Raw genomic sequence first — 17357 nt, forward strand, 5'->3', positions numbered from 1 at the left:
GAGTTAGTGAACTGCGCAAGCCAATGTAAGTTGCGTAAGTTAGCCCTTGCTTCTAGAACTTGAGAATTAATCCACCTTGGCCGACATGACTCAGAACTATCCTGCAATCTCAATGGACATGCAACCTCTATGGCGGATTTCAGGATATCTACAAATTCCCGAAAACGGTCCTCAACCGACCGATCGCAATAAATACCACGAAAATCAGTACCCGAGATTAATGCAGACAGATGGTTCAAGTTGTTTTGTGACATCGATCTTACTAAAAAAGGTTGCTTATAATTACTTTTCGGTGAATAACCTGCAAGATAATCTAGCACAATAACTTTGTGATCACTTATAAAAGGCTCCTGAACAGAAACTTTAATCTTATCATGCATAACATTTGTAGCAATGTAATCCCCTTTTGAAGTGGTAGTGATTCCATGCTTGTTTGTAAATATTCTAGTAGGCTCACATGAACTAATGGATAAGTTATAACCTAGGAGAAGATCATCCAAAAGTTTTTTCCGATGATTATTCGCTAGCAAATAGTCAATATTGAAATCTCCACACAAAAAAAGAACATCAGAAATGGAGTCACAATAGCTTAGGACATATTCTAAGACATTAAAGAAAATCATCAAATCACCCGATGGAGGTCTGTAGACACTCAGTATACAATAAACTAGCCCGCCGGTCCTAATCTTGATTCCACATAGCTCGCGGTGTAATTCCACGGAGAATTTATCAACATTTAATGTGTGAAATTCAAACATAGGTTTAACATACAATACACATCCACCATGCTCACGTTCAGGTCTACAATAATAAGCAGCGATGCGGTAGCCAGAAAGGGTCATGAAAGCGATCCTCTCCGATGAACACCAATGTTCCACTAGACTGACGAAATCAGGATTGGTCGAAGCCAAAAAAACGTCCAAATTGTTCAGTTTGTTGGCTATGCTTTGGGCATTCACTTGAAGAATTCTTAATTTGTTGACAGTATCGCAGAGATTGTTTCTTGAGGAAATCTCATCATTCATTTTTTTTGTCATTCGTATGACGGGCTCGTCGAAAAAACCTGTTGACCGAAACACCTTCTGGCCAAAATGATGGTTCCATGATGAGGGACTCAAATTCAGCGGGAAATGATAGCTTGAATGAAGAGTATATGTTTGGTTGTTTAGAATTCAGTTTTTCACAACTCAGATTGGGAATAGTGTTTCCGAGAAAATCATTAAGTTGCTCCAAAGTTGTCGTAGGACTGAGTCTTGATAAGTGAACATAGCAGAGTTGTTTTTTGGGTACACATACAAGAGCCGTAGAATTGGAAGAACCATAAATTGGTTTGGATTTCATTGTTCGTTTAGCGGTGGTAGTATTAGAAGAGCTTAGCTTGGTTTAGTTGTTACAACGCTGGTCTTCCGTTTTTTCTTCTTCTCTACAATCTCCCATCCCTTCTCAGCCTGAGACGGTAAGTTTTCCGCGTAGGTGGTATACGGGTCAACAACAGATCCAGAAACATTCGAAACTCCTTTAGATAAAAGTAGGGTTCAGTTCTTCTTGATTATTACCATTCTCACAGTCCTCAAAGTAATACTGGTGCTTGAGGAGAAATAGAAGTAGTCTATATAGACTACTTCTAGTTTATGGTCTCTACATATAAATCTAGAGACCATAAACTGTCAGAATGTTGTTTTTTCTAAAGTGACCCCGAGACGATTCTCTATGTCCAAATGATAGTATAGATCTTATTGCACATATGCAAAAGGTCATTCATATTTTTATTAATTCGTTATCAACATAATCAACATTCAAATAAATCGGTAGGTACAGGTAAATGTGCTTGGCTCCAAAGGTGGACGATGTATGCCGTTCGAAAGAAATGTTGGTTCAGTTCAGCCTTAGAGGGCGGGAATAACAATCCTTCAATTTTTTTTTCCAAGTTAAGTGGATTACAATCATCTTAACTGCCGTATGCTCTATTGAATGTTAACACATGAGGAGTGTTAGTATCATCAAATTCTGTAAATCCATATATTCCACAAACATAGCATTCTAAGTATGTGAACAATTGATCGAGGTTACAATTGGGAATTTGTGAAATGTCACGCACTGCTTGGATGTACGTTGGAAACTTCCGGAGAATTTCAACCGTTTTTTTTCCTTCACGGTAAAATGCTGAGTTGAAATTGCATCCACTGAAGGCATGAAATCCTGGCAATACAGAGCACATCAATGAATGTCTGAATATTGCCGGTCCAACATGCCTCGAGATTTGGATGTTCTTCTCGATGAAATTCACATTTCCCAACATAATGATCAATATATCTGTATCAGAACATCGCATTGTTACATGAACATCAGATTTCAAGTGACAGACATGGAAAACCATCTCTGCTTCTTAGTGACCTGGACACGTTAACAATGGATCCGATGATCGTTGAATTTTACCTTGTTCCACTTCGGTACGACTCACTCGCCCGAAAACTCTTTGAATCGAAAGATCAGTGCCCAGAAAATGTATTGCCCCGAAGGATCACTCGCCAGAAAATACCGCCCACTACCTCCTGATTGGCCGACTGACCAAAGGACAACTGTCTGTCATCTTTGTCTAACCATTTATGAAGTTTGACAGAAGTTAGGCCCAGATTTTTGATATGATTGTACAAGTTGGGGATTTAATTTTAAATTTTGTACAGCTGACAGCTGACCACAGATAACCTAACCTGTTTGTTTATATTGACATAACCGTTACAGTCGGAGCCGGAAACTTTCTGATTTTTATTCGACTTATAAAACTAATTAAATGAGACCATTGATATTGATACTTTGAAAGCAATCTGATGATGACATGCATTAAGAGTTCTTCTTTTGGGTACATCAAACTTTCCATTTTCCAAAAATAAAAGTAGGTATCGAATGAATTGTACAGAACAAGTACCATTCTATTCAGTTATATATATATTTTTTTAGGTAATATTAGATGATCGAAATACTCAAAAATCTGGAGCATTCTCAAATAACAAAATTAAAATTTTAAATGATAATCAAATGTGATTTAAACCAATACATTTTATTGAGGAGTAGAATGAGTATCTGTTTTTGAAGTGGCCAGTGAGAGTCTGCAATCTCAAGTTCCCGATACTTATCACTTTCAATCCCTCAAGAAAATGCAGAATTTTCTTGAATTGAATAAATTATATCGATTACAAGAAACAATGTATGAAAACGTTATAACATTCTCCTCAAATATGATTTCCCAAAGAAGATGATATATGAATACTGATGGAAGAATCAATTTTGGCCCGCAAGATGCCTTTTAATATAAAATATTTCAGCTTATTTCGTGAAAAGTTATTATTTGTACAATTCACTGCTAGGGAGAAAGGGTCTTTTACTGGAGCTCTTTTATCATACACCAGATTGTGTGGTATCCCGTCACATTAAACTCTACTAAAACTTTATCTCATACTGTTGCTTTACTCATTGTTGGATGTTGAACATTGTTATGCTTATTATCAAAAAAATATATCGTGGGCAAACAATCAAAACCCACTAAATCCCTTTTTTTTTGGTAAAATGCCATTTTATCACCTGTAAAAGATCTTTAACTCCAAAACCATCTTTCCAAGCGATCTATAACCTTCATAATTTACATCAAGCCCTCAATAGTCTAACATTCAACAGTAAAAACCTATCAAGTCCACTTAGGGGAATTCTCAGAATGCAATGGGTTATGATTGTATGCTCACGATATATAGATAGATGTAATCAATCAATCAATGATCGAAGTAACATTTCATTTATGTCAACATTACACATTAAGCATGGATTTCACAAAACTCCCATTGTCCGATCAACAATATGACAGTCCCTCGGTTTCCTAAACCAAATCACTGTTACTTTTGCATTTCTGAATATTTGGAAGGAGTATCAATTGAGAATCATTGAATGGAGGTGTATATAGATCATAATTGGATGCCAGAATGATATTCTGAATGCTCATGACTGAATTATCAATTGCAAAGAAATTGACGTTTATATGTCAAGCAAGCTTTGATTCCCAGATCAAGCTTTGTGAAACCGGGGATAAGGCTTACATTAATTGTGAATGAGCTGTAAACAGTGAATTATTGATTTGAGACTGTAGGCTTCACAGTTTCATTTTTTCCGAGTACATTCTTGATATATCATTTCATATTTCATGTATTTTCAAGTGAAATAGAAATTTTTCATATCTCTTTTCTTTCATTTCACAAATCCTATCACTATTTCAATATTACAATATCTTTGAAAATGGAGATTTAGCAGAGTGGGAATGGGATTGAAGAGCAACAGTGAGCAAATTTTTCTTGGGATGTGCCAGAATTATTTTTTCTTCAGAGTTATGGGTGTATAATAATAATGAGGAAAATTTTTCTTGATTGAAATGTTCATTAAGGTTTCATAAAAAAACTATGCTATAATGAGTTTTAATTATTAATTGAGGGAATAATAGAAAACAGTGTGTAATTGTAACATTAAGATACGAAAAAGAAGAAATTAAGAATAATACAAATAATTATCAGATACAAACAAAATACAACGATACAAAGGTCCAGCAGGATGCTCTTTTTGCAAGTTCATCGGCTTTCTCGTTTCCTTCCACAACACTATAATATAGTGCCCTGGGTACCCATATATAGTAGAGTCACTTTGTTGTCTCTGGCCAGTTGCTTTATGGTATTACGGCACTCCCATGTCAACAGAGATCTCTCTGGCAGTGTGATTCCAGGGACCTCGGCGTGGCCTGGCTGTCCTTGGTGATATAGATATGCTTTTTTTTTTTTTTTTTTTTTTGGTGTAGCAGGGGGAAAATCTGCAAACAGACGAACACACCCTCTCCTGAGGGGGAACAGTGTGGGGATTCTCACTCTCTGAGCTCGAGACCCACTAAAAACCCTTAACTGCTTCTTCATAGGTTCCGGGCATTTTGCCTATTAACCAGTTGACTCTTATGGTTTCTGGACTCTCACACGATCGTAGTCGTGTTGATATTTGTATGCTGCCTATAGCTTTTATAGGTTAAGCTCTTCTTTGGTTACATTTAAATCCTTAACTGATCTCTCGGTCTTCGGTGGTAGGTTCTTGACCTTCTAGCTTCTTCTGTTGGATCGTAGTCGACTAATCTTCGTAGTTCCTCATTTGGATGTTGTTTGGCTTTGTCGAATATCCTTTCCGCCTTTCTCTTCATAAATTCTGTAACTGGTTCCCATTCCAAGTCCTTGTAGATTTGTTTGTTCCTAACAAACCAGGGTACGTCCATCGCCATTCTAAGGAGTTTATTCTCAGTGGCCTGTATTCTCTTGATGTGGGTCTTGGCTGCGAAGCCCCATGCCGCCGATCCATATGTGAGTTGTGGTCGCGCAATAGTTTTAATCATCGTCAACTTGATGTTCTTATTCATATGACTTCTTCTGCCTATGAGTGGATAAAGTTTACTCATTGCGGCTTTTGTTTTACCAACAGCACATTTGATGTGGTTTTTCCATGTAAGTCCTCTGTCAAGCGTCACTCCTAGGTATGTTGCTTCATTTTTCCATTCAACCTCTTGTCCATCAACTTCAAGGTTTTCTTCCATCCTCAATCTTCTCTTTTGCAGTAATATTGCTTGAGTCTTTCTTCCATTGATTTGGATTTTCCATTTGATGCACCATTTGAGTAATTCATCTATGGCTTCCTGCAGTCTCCGGTGTATGATCTCTGGGCGTCGATGTCTGAACGCTATTCCTGTGTCATCTGCGTACAAGGTGAGCATATTCCTAGCATTCTTCGGGATATCATAAACGTATATTACGTAAAGTAGAGGTCCAAGTACCGATCCTTGAGGCACTCCCGCTTCCAATTGTCTGGTTTGAGAGGTTGCTCCATCTATCTTCACATAAAAGTTTCTATTCCTCAGATAGTTCCTTATAATCTTGCATAGCTTGGTCGAATATCCTGCTTTTTTCATCTTGTAGATTAGGCCTTCATGCCATACTCTATCAAAAGCTCTCTCGATATCCATCAGAACTAATCCTGTGGCCTGTTTTGTCTGCATTCCTTCGGTGACGTATTCTATGAGCCGTAGTAATTGGAGTTCAGTCGAGTGTTCTCGTCTAAATCCAAATTGTTCGGGTGGGATTATCTTCAACATTTCTGTTTCCTCATTCAGCCTTTTGGCGATAACCCTCTCGACGACTTTCCCTAGTGCTGATAGTAGGCTGATCGGTCTATAATTTTGAGGAAATTTCCGTTCCTTTCCTGGCTTGTTGAAAACTATCATTTCTGCAGTTTTCCATCTCTTTGGGTAGTATTCGGTCCTCATCACTCCGTTTGTTATATTCGTCAAGGCTGCTATTCCTTTTCTAGGCAATTTCTTCAACATATAATTCGTTATCCTATCTCCTCCCGGTGCTTTCCGGTTTTTCAGTTTCATTAAGATCTCTTTGATTTCTGTTGGTGAAGCCGGTTTTGGAATGATTTCGGCTTCCGGTGGTTCCATCATCAGTTCTTCGTTTGCCTCCACTTCTTCTTCTAGATCTTCATTGTCATCATCATTTCTGTAATTTATTCTGGCTTCTCTCTCAATTGTGTCGGCAAGTGCTTCGGCTTTTTCAAGTCTCGTATATACCATTCCGTTTGCTCCATGCAGTGGAGGTATAACTGTCTGTTCTCGTCGTAAGCGTTTTTGCATTTTCCAAGCCGAGTGATCTATTGTATTCAGTTCCCTTAATCTCTGGTGCCATCTGTTATTACGCAGTTCTGTTAAAGCATTTTTCAATATCTGACTATGCTTATTCAGTTTCTTCTTGTCTTCATCTCTTTTTGTTGTTCTGTAGATTTTCCTGAGTCTTCTGTTCTTTTTTATAAGTTCTTTTATTTCCCTTGGCGTATCTCCATGTGAATGTTTCGGAATTGGTTTCCTTATTCTCTTGGTGCTTTCTTCATAGGCTTCTTTTATATGATTTTCCAATTTTTCAACTGCTTCATCTAATTCATCCTGGGTGTTTATTTGGGGAATTTCCCTGATTTTCTCCTGAAGTAAATTCTTATATTTCTCCCAGTCTGTGCGATCCTTGGTTTGTGTCTCTTCTTCGTTTCTTGGGCCATGTCCCACTATGAATTCTATGGGATTGTGGTCTGAAGTTCCGTCTTCTATTGTATCAATGCTGATTTCTTCAGTGATGTCTTTCATTACGACAATGTCCAGTACATCGGGTAGTCCATTTACTCTTGGTATGTAGGTCGGTATATCAGGTCCTATTACAACTGCATCAAGTTTTTCAGCATAAATCTTCAGTCTTCTCCCGTTGGTATTTTCCACTCTACTATTCCATTCCTGCGATTTGCAGTTAAGATCACCAATTATGATTTTCGGGTGTCTTCCTTCTAGTAGCATTTTTAGATCCTCTTCCAGCATGTCCTTATCCGGTGATTTATAAGTTGAAATAATCTTCACTTGCCCTCGATTAGTATTCACAATAATCGATATTGCTTCTACTTCTTGTCCATTGAATATTTGGTCGAAATGGTGATCCATATTCCTTCTAGCCAGTATAGCAACGCCACCTGTGCTGTTAGGTCTATCATTTCTGTAAATATTGTAATTGGGAAATGCTATCCGAACGTTGGGGTTAAGTCTCGTTTCTTGGAGAGCTATGACATCCGGTCTCTTCTCTTCAATCAGTTCTTCGAATTCTGATCTGCGGGCTCTCAATCCTTCGACGTTCCAAGAGACGATTATGAGATTGTTCTTTATCGTCGTGTCAGCCATTAAATATTCTTAATAATTTGCTGCATCTTCTTCTCAATCTCTTTCTCCAGATTCTGCATCATCGTGCTGAGGAGGTTTTTCGTGAACTTATCCAGTTCCTCAGTGATTCCAGAAATTCCTTTTTTGGTTTCGGCTTTTTTGACGGTTTTTGCCTTTTCCGTCTTTTTCTCTGGTTTCTTCGTCTCTTTGACTGCTTTGGTTGCAGTTTCCTGGGGTTTCTTCACTTCCGAAGAGTTTGGGGATGGCCTCGGTGTATTTTGTGTTGGCCTCGAGCTGGTCTGGTTTGATCTTGGCGATCTCTTGGTCTTTTTAGTGACCAATTTCCATTCGCTACATCCCTTGTAGCTGGCTGGATGTCCTTGCTCTCCACAGAGAACACAAGAGGCATTTCGCTCCTCGTTCTCCCTGGTAAGCGTACACTCCTTGGAGCTGTGATTACCGGAGCATTTCACGCACCTCCATGGAAAAGTGCACTTACTTTGGGCATGTCCATATCGCTGACAGCGGTAACATTGTCCAGGCCCAATCGTCCTTCTCTTAGGTTCAACAACACAGTTCATGTTGTAGAGCCTTTTCACCTCGAAGATATCCTTATTCTGGGTTTTAACCAGCAATAAGGGCATCGGATTTTTTGTTTTATTTGAGGTCATCCTTATGACCTCAGCATCGACGATCCCTTGATCCTTGAGGTCGTCAAGGATCGTCGGGATATCTGCATCCAGCGGTAGGTATCTCACTACCGCGTATATTTTCTTTTCTTCCTCCCGTTGAAGAGTGTAAAACTCCCTACTTATTTTATGAAGGAAGTCCGTCATCCTTCTATGATCATCGGCGCTTTGTGGGACGATTCTTATACCGTCCTTTACTGTCGTCGCTCTTTGGTATTTAATACCGTTTCGCATTAACGCGTTCGAGATTGACGTCCATTCGGACGTACCTCTCAGGGTGACAGGGGGGATTTTTTCTTTTCTCTCCACTGGAGTGGTTTTCTCTTGGTCTGGGGTTTCCAAGACTCTTTTCTTGTTTTTATCTTCATTTGACGAGGAGCTATCCTTTCTCACTCTTTTCGCGGGTGGGGAAATTTTGGTTTGAGGGGTTTTGACCACCTCCATCTTCTGTTTTCGAACCGGTAAGTTCACTTCTTGGACATTTTTCAAAATAATGTTCTTCTTGAGTGCTTTGGAGTAACTTTCCTTATTTCCCTCCTGCAACTCGAGCCTCTCCCTGAGATTTTTAATCTCAGCAACTAAGCTAGATACGCATCTATCTAACTCATTCACCCTCGCTTTCAAACTTGCGTTCTCCTCTCTCAAAATATCGTGTTCGGACACGACATTAGCGATTTCTGGCGCGTCTTCTTCCATTACGGAATCGCAGTCCGAATGGTCAGACATTTTAAAATCTAATTAATAATTACTATGCTACTCAAAGCAATTTGAAATAAAATTTTTCAAGACAAAAAAAGAAAAATATATCTCATGCATAAAAACAAAACGACTCATAAAAAATTCTCTACGCTATGAGAAAAATCGGAAAAAAGATACGAAAAATAAGCTCACCTGATGTTTTCTGCAGTACCAACGAAAAACAAATTCTGGACACTTAGGAAGAACACCAACTTTGAAAATTTTAACGAATTAAAATTCCGATAACAAATATAGAACCTACAAAAACTCCACAGACGGAATCAAATATTCCGTAGCTTTGTTAGTGGGCACTTTCACCTCCGCTTTCACTTTTACGGCACTGTGACTTTCTCGTCCGCTTTCTCTTTTATAGCACTAGGAGCACTGTAGCACGTCTTCTCCAGTCAAGCGATTGACTCGGAATGACATGATAGATATGCGCACCTTTGAAGTTCATTTTAAGACACTCCTGAGCGCATACGTAAACAGCCAATGTCTAGGTCAGACATGGGCAAACTTTTTGAGGAAAGGGCCAGATAAAATGAAAAATTACCAATTCACTATCACCTCTGCTGTGGAGTCTGGTCATGGACGATCTTCTGGAGAGGCTAACGGCAGGTGGCTTTTATAGCCCTGGCATACGCCGATGACATAGTGGTGACTGTGAGAGGCAAGCTTTTTTTTTCTTGGTGTAGCAGGAGGAAAATCTGCAAAACAGACGAATACATCCTCTCCTGAGGGGGAACAGTGTGGGGATTCTCACTCTCTGAGCTCGAGACCCACTAAAAACCCTTAACTGCTTCTTCATAGGTTTCGGGCATTTTGCCTATTAACCAGTTGACTCTTATGGTTTCTGGACTCTCACACGATCATAGTCGTGTTGATAGTTGTATGCTGCCTATAGCTTTTATAGGCTAAGCTCTTCTTTCGTTACATTTAAATCCTGAACTGATCTCTCGGTCTTCGGTGGTAGGTTTTTGACCTTCAAGCTTCTTCCGTTGGATCGTAGTCGACTAATCTTCGTAGTTCCTCATTTGGATGTTGTTTGGCTTTGTCGAATATCCTTTCCGCCTTTCTCTTCATAAATTCAGTAACTGGTTCCTATTCCACGATTTGTTTGTTCCTAACAAACTAGGGTACGTACGTACCCTAGTATCATCGCCATTCTAAGGAGTTTATTCTCAGTGGCCTGTATTCTCTTGATGTGGGTCTTGGCTGCGAAGCCCCATGCCACCGATCCATATGTTAGTTGTGGTCGCGCAATAGTTTTAATCATCGTCAACTTGATGTTCTTATTCATATGACTTCTTCTGCCTATGAGTGGATAAAGTTTACTCATTGCGGCTTTCGTTTTATCGACAGCACATTTGATGTGGTTTTTCCATGTGAGTCCTTTGTCAAGCGTCACTCCTAGGTATGTTGCTTCATTTTTCCATTCAACCTCTTCTCCATCAACTTCAAGGTTTTCTTCCATCCACAATCTTCTCTTTTGCAGTGATATTGCTTGAGTCTTTCTTCCATTGATTTGGATTTTCCATTTGATGCACCATTTGAGTATTTCATCTATGCTAGGCTTCCCGAAGTCTCCGTTGTATGATCTCTGGGCGTCGATGTCTGAACGCTATTCCTGTGTCATTTGCGTACAAGGTGAGCATATTTCTAGCATTCTTCGGGATATCATAAACGTATATTACGTAAAGCAGAGGTCCAAGTACCGATCCTTGAGGCACACCCGCTTCCAATTGTCTGGTTTAAGAGGTTGCTCCATCTATCTTCACATAAAAGTTTCTATTCCTCAAATAGTTCCTTATAATCTTGCATAGCTTGGTCGAATATCCTGCTTCTTTCATCTTGTAGATTAGGCCTTCGTGCCATACTCTATCAAAAGCTGTCTCGATATCCATCAGAACTAATCCTGTGGCCTGTTTGGTCTGCATTCCTTCGGTGACGTATTCTATGAGCCGTAGTAATTGGAGTTCAGTCGAATGTTCTCGTCGAAATCCAAATTGTTCGGGTGGAATTATCTTCAACATTTCTGTTTTCTCATTCAGCCTTTTGGCGATAACCCTCTCGACGATTTTTCGTAGTGCTGATAGTAGGCTGATTGGTCTATAATTTTGAGGAAATTTCCGTTCCTTTCCAGGCTTATTGAAAACTATCATTTCTGCAGTTTTCCATCTCTTTGGGTAGAATTCGGTCCTCATCACTCCATTTTTTATATTCGTCAAGGCTGCTATTCCTTTTCTAGGCAATTTCTTCAGCATATAATTCGTTATATATCCTATCTTCTCCCGGTGCTTTCCGGTTTTTCAGTTTCATTATGATCTCTCTGATTTCTGTTGGTGAAGCCGGTTTTGGAATGATTTCGGTATCCGGTGGTTCCATCATCAGTTATTCTTCTTCTAGATCTTCATTGTCATCATAATTTCTGTAGTTTATTCTGGCTTCTCTCTCAATTGAGTCGGCAAGTGCTTCGGCTTTTTCAAGTCTCGTATATACCATTCCGTTTGCTCCATGCACTGGAGGTATAACTGTCCGTTCTCGTCGTAAGCGTTTTTGCATTTTCCAAGCCGAGTGATCTTTTGTATTCAGTTCACTTAATCTCTGGTGCCATCTTTTATTACGCAGTTCTGTTAAAGCATTTTTCAATATCTGACTATGCTTTTTCAGTTTCTTCTTGTCTTCTTCTCTTTTTGTTGTTCTGTAGAGTTTTCTGTTTTTTTTATAAGTTCCTTTATATCCCTTGGCGTATCTCCATGTGAATGTTTCGGAATTGGTTTCCTTATTCTCTTGGTGCTTTCTTCATAGGCTTCTTTTATTTGATTTTCCAATTTTTCAACTGCTTCATCTAATTCATCTCGGGTCTTTATTCGGGGAATTTCCGTGATTTTCTCCTGAAGTGAATTCTTATATTTCTCCCAGTCTGTGTGCGATCCTTGGTTTGTGTCTCTTCTTCGTTTCTTGGGCCATGTCCCACTATGAATTCTATGGGATTGTGGTCTGAAGTTCCGTCTTCTATTGTATCAATGCTGATTTCTTCAGTGATGTCTTTCATTACGACAATGTCCAGTACATCGGGTAGTCCATTTACTCTTGGTATATAGGTCGGTATATCAGGTCCTATCACAACTGCATTAAGTTTTTCAGCATAAATCTTTAGTCTTCTCCCGTTGGTATTTTCCACCCTATTGTTCCATTCCTGCTGCAGAAACAGCAAAGGCTGGCCTGTGTTGGTGCTAGGGGAGCTATTCATACATCTCCTACAGCAGCGCTTGAGGCCACACTTGATCTGCCTTCGCTACACTTACATGTGAGGAAATGTAGCCTTCTAGAAGCAATAAGAACATCCCTTAACGGGAATCTCCTACACGAAAACTGGGTTGGACATATGAGGATATTGAATCCACTGGACTCAAACCTCTTGGAAAAACCATCGGATGTTATACCAATCATTTTCGATTTCGAAACGCCCTTTGAAACGATTAAAGCTGACCGTCCTAGTGCAATATAAGTTTCCTAAATCGTTTGGACAAAAAGTCATCCACGTGGTTTACTGATGGATCAAAAATAGGCATTGGCATTGGCGAATATGGACCTAAATTGAGGATCTCCAAAGCCCTGGGAGGTGAACCCTCTATTTTGAATACCTAGACACTGGCTGTTTACGTATGCGCTCAGGAGTGTCTTAAAATGAACTGCAAAGGTGCGCATATCTATATCGCCAAGGACAGCCAGGCCACGCCGAGGTCCCTAGAATCACACTGCCAGAGATCTCTGCTGACATGGGAGTGCCGTAATACCATAAAGCAACTGGCCAGAGACAACAAAGTGACTCTACTATAATATGGGTACCCAGGGCACTATATACTGTTGTTGAAGGAAACGAGAAAGCCGATGAACTTGCAAAAAGAGCATCCTGCTGGACCTTAGCCTTTCTGTGGGCTCGGAAAGTACCAATACAAATGGGATCCAACAATGGGAGTTGAACAACAGACTAACCCTCTGGAGAAACACTCCTGGACTTACTCAGTCAAAGAAATTCATGATGATTTCACCGATCTACACCAGAAAACTGCTAAAGTTGTCACGAGCTGAGCCTCGGGTGATGGTGGGACTGCTGACAGGGCACTGTCGGTACAAATATCATTTGCACCGTATGGGTGAGTCAGGAGATGAGATTTGTAGTCTTTGTCGATCAGAAGCAGAAACAGCTGAATACATGATTTGCAAGTGTCCAGAGCTGGCATATTTTTCTCTTAAAATTGTACAAGGAATCTCTTCTTTTCATTTTATTATATAATATTGTTTTTTCTCAGTTTTTTCATAAATGAAATCGAAATCGTTGTGGGCTCTGGAGGGGTAATTACCCTCTTTATCCCCCCTCCCGTAGGATCGCCCTTACTGAAGAATCGGCCTGTATTTTATACAATGCTAACACCTAAAACCAACGGGGGACCTGTAATTTCTTTATGTACCAAGGCCCGCCGAAGCTTTGACGGTCCTGGTCCAAGCCATTGTAAAAATTGAAACTTACAGTCATCATACAATTTATTTGTTTGTATCTGATAATTATTTGTATTATTCTTAATTTCTTCTTTTTCGTATCTTAATGTTACAATTACACACTGTTTTCTATTATTCCCTCAATTAATTAAAACTCATTATAGCATAATTTTTTTATGAAACCTTAATGAACATTTCAATCAAGAAAAATTTTCCTCATTATTATTATACACCCATAACTCTGAAGAAAAAATAATTCTGGCACATCCCAAGAAAAATTTGCTCTCTGTTGCTCTTCAATCCCATTCCCACTCTGCTAAATCTCCATTTTCAAAGATATTGTAATATTGAAATAGTGATAGGATTTGTGAAATGAAAGAAAAGAGATATGAAAAATTTCTATTTCACTTGAAAATACATGAAATATGAAATGATATATCAAGAATGTACTCGGAAAAAATGAAACTGTGAAGCCTACAGTCTCAAATCAATAATTCACTGTTTACAGCTCATTCACAATTAATGTAAGCCTTATCCCCGGTTTCACAAAGCTTGATCTGGGAATCAAAGCTTGCTTGACATATAAACGTCAATTTTTTTGCAATTGATAATTCAGTCATGAGCATTCAGAATATCATTCTGGCATCCAATTATGATCTATATACACCTCCATTCAATGATTCTCAATTGATACTCCTTCCAAATATTCAGAAATGCAAAAGTAACAGTGATTTGGTTTAGGAAACCGAGGGACTGTCATATTGTTGATCGGACAATGGGAGTTTTGTGAAATCCATGCTTAATGTGTAATGTTGACATAAATGAAATGTTACTTCGATCATTGATTGATTGATTACATCTATCTATATATCGTGAGCATACAATCATAACCCATTGCATTCTGAGAATTCCCCTAAGTGGACTTGATAGGTTTTTACTGTTGAATGTTAGACTATTGAGGGCTTGATGTAAATTATGAAGGTTATAGATCGCTTGGAAAGATGGTTTTGGAGTTAAAGATCTTTTACAGGTGATAAAATGGCATTTTACAAAAAAAAAAAGGGATTTAGTGGGTTTTGATTGTTTGCCCACGATATATTTTTTTGATAATAAGCATAACAATGTTCAACATCCAACAATGAGTAAAGCAACAGTATGAGATAAAGTTTTAGTAGAGTTTAATGTGACGGGATACCACACAATCTGGTGTATGATAAAAGAGCTCCAGTAAAAGACCCTTTCTCCCTAGCAGTGAATTGTACGAATAATAACTTTTCACGAAATAAGCTGAAATATTTTATATTAAAAGGCATTTTTCGGGCCGAAATTGATTCTTCCATCAGTATTCATATATTATCTTCTTTGGGAAATCATATTTGAGGAGAATGTTATAACGTTTTCATACATTGTCTCTTGTAATCCATATAATTTATTCAATTCAAGAAAATTCTGCATTTTCTTGAGGGATTGAAAGTGATAAGTATCGGGAACTCGAGATTGCAGACTCTCACTGACCACTTCAAAAACAGATACTCATTCTACTCCTCAATAAAATGTATTGGTTTAAATCACATTTGATTATCATTTAAAATTTTAATTTTGTTATTTGAGAATGCTCCAGATTTTTGAGTATTTCGATCATCTAATATTACCTAAAAAAATATATATATAACTGAATAGAATGGTACTTGTTCTGTACAATTCATTCGATACCTACTTTTATTTTTGGAAAATGGAAAGTTTGATGTACCCAAAAGAAGAACTCTTAATGCATGTAATCATCAGATTGCTTTCAAAGTATCAATATCAATGGTCTCATTTAATTAGTGTAATAAGTCGAATAAAAATCAGAAAGTTTCCGGCTCCGACTGTAACGGTTATGTAAATATAAACAAACAGGTTAGGTTATCTATGGTCAGCTGTCAGCTGTACAAAATTTAAAATTTGAAATTAAATCCCCATATTTGTTCCAACTTGTACAATCATATCAAAAATCTGTGCCTAACTTCTGTCAAACTTCATAAATGGTTAGACAAAGATGACAGACAATTGTCCTTTGGTCAGTCGGCCAATCAGGAGGTAGTGGGCGGTATTTTCTGGCGAGTGATCCTTCGGGGCAATACATTTTCTGGGCACTGATCTTTCGATTCAAAGAGTTTTCGGGCGACCGATCCCTACTCTTCAACTTCATATTTGTGGCATTCCATATAGTTTACGAAAACTGTTTTATTCCCAATCCACGATGCCATGTGATCATTTAACCAATCGTCTATTAAAAATTCAACGAGCGCTTCTTTGAAAATAAGTGTGGTGGGTGCTGGCGTGGGAGACGGCGGAACTTGGGAAAAAATGGAAAATTTCAAGTGATTTTATCAGGGCTGAAATTTTCTATCTGTAATATTGATGTTAATCAGAAACATAATAGTGAAGTCAGCCGATCGGCGGAGGGTGTGAAATACGTCAGTCGAGCACGTGAACTTGGGAAAAAAATTTGAAAATCAAGTGATTTCATCCCGAATGAAATCACCTCCATATGATTTCTTACATATATGAAAATATAAAAATGACCGTCAGCAGTATGAGCGCGCTCATGCATTTATACGGCGCGCGGAATTTTCAATGATCTGACTGACGGTCTTTCCCGCGCTAGACACGCAGCTGACGGTCATTTTTATATTTCCATATATGTAAGAAATCATATGGAGGTGTTTTCATTCGGGATGAAATCACTTGATTTTCAAATTTTTTTCCCCAGTTCACGCGCTCGACTGACGTATTTTCCACCGTCCGCCTGTCGGCTGACTTCACTATTTTGTTTCTATTTAACATTAATATCACGTATAAAAAATTTCAGCCGGGATAAAATCACTTGAAATTTTGCATTTTTTCCCAGGTTCCGCCGCCTCCCACGCGCGCACCCACCGATGGTATTGAAGCTGACGGTTAGTTTCGTCACTTGCAATGTGACTACAGGCTACAGTATTAAATTCAGCCGGGATGAAATTCCTTGAAAAAAAAGCCCCTGCCTCCCGGACTATTATATCTATGCATGAAATACGGTCAAAAAAAGTGACAGAGAAAAACGCACGTCGGGAATGCAGTTGTCTCTTTCTAGAATTTTGATTGGTCCACAGTCTACACTCACCTCTATGTGAACAAAAAAGAGACAGGTAAATTCTCGACGATTGTAACGAGAGGGTGGTTTTCAAACCTACCCCCTCATTTTAGAATAATTATTTTAGTTTTCATTTTTGAATAATTTTGTTTTGAATTAATTTTCCGAGAAATCTTTTCGAATCTCCAATTCAGGATTCCGACATCGTTCGGAATTGTGAACATACCGTACCGTTTTTATTCCGTTTTTATTTCCTAAAAACGATGTCGCACCGTATAAAACATCCTGAATTGGAAGATAACCGAGTTTTTTGTTCGCTAGCGCCGATAAGTCGAAATTAAGACGTTTTCATCGACGCAAATTTACCGAATTTCGACTGTCGGGCACATCTGATTTCCGAACCCCCCCTGTGGGTAAAAAATCAGATGTTCCCCCGCAGGCGACTTGACTTACGATTTATTTTCCTGGTTGTTAACTTAGTAACCAACAAACCGTCAAGAACAACCAAATTTGTTGAATGTAATTCCTTATGTTAATGGCCTTTCAGAAAAAA

At 38.7% G+C, this 17357-nt stretch overlaps 1 long non-coding RNA gene across 1 annotated transcript; it reads right to left on the reverse strand.

The window, feature by feature from the left end:
* Nucleotides 1–14074: 14074 nt before the first annotated feature.
* Nucleotides 14075–15644, reverse strand: LOC123318085. The gene is made up of 2 exons (XR_006538250.1): nucleotides 15407–15644; nucleotides 14075–15341 (listed from the first exon to the last, which is right to left on the reverse strand). It is a non-coding gene; the product is annotated as an uncharacterized LOC123318085 (long non-coding RNA).
* Between the last annotated feature and the right edge of the window lie 1713 nt (nucleotides 15645–17357).

The sequence above is a fragment of the Coccinella septempunctata genome, chromosome 7, assembly GCF_907165205.1.
Source record: "Coccinella septempunctata chromosome 7, icCocSept1.1, whole genome shotgun sequence".
In the NCBI taxonomy this organism is placed as follows: Eukaryota; Metazoa; Arthropoda; class Insecta; order Coleoptera; family Coccinellidae; genus Coccinella; species Coccinella septempunctata.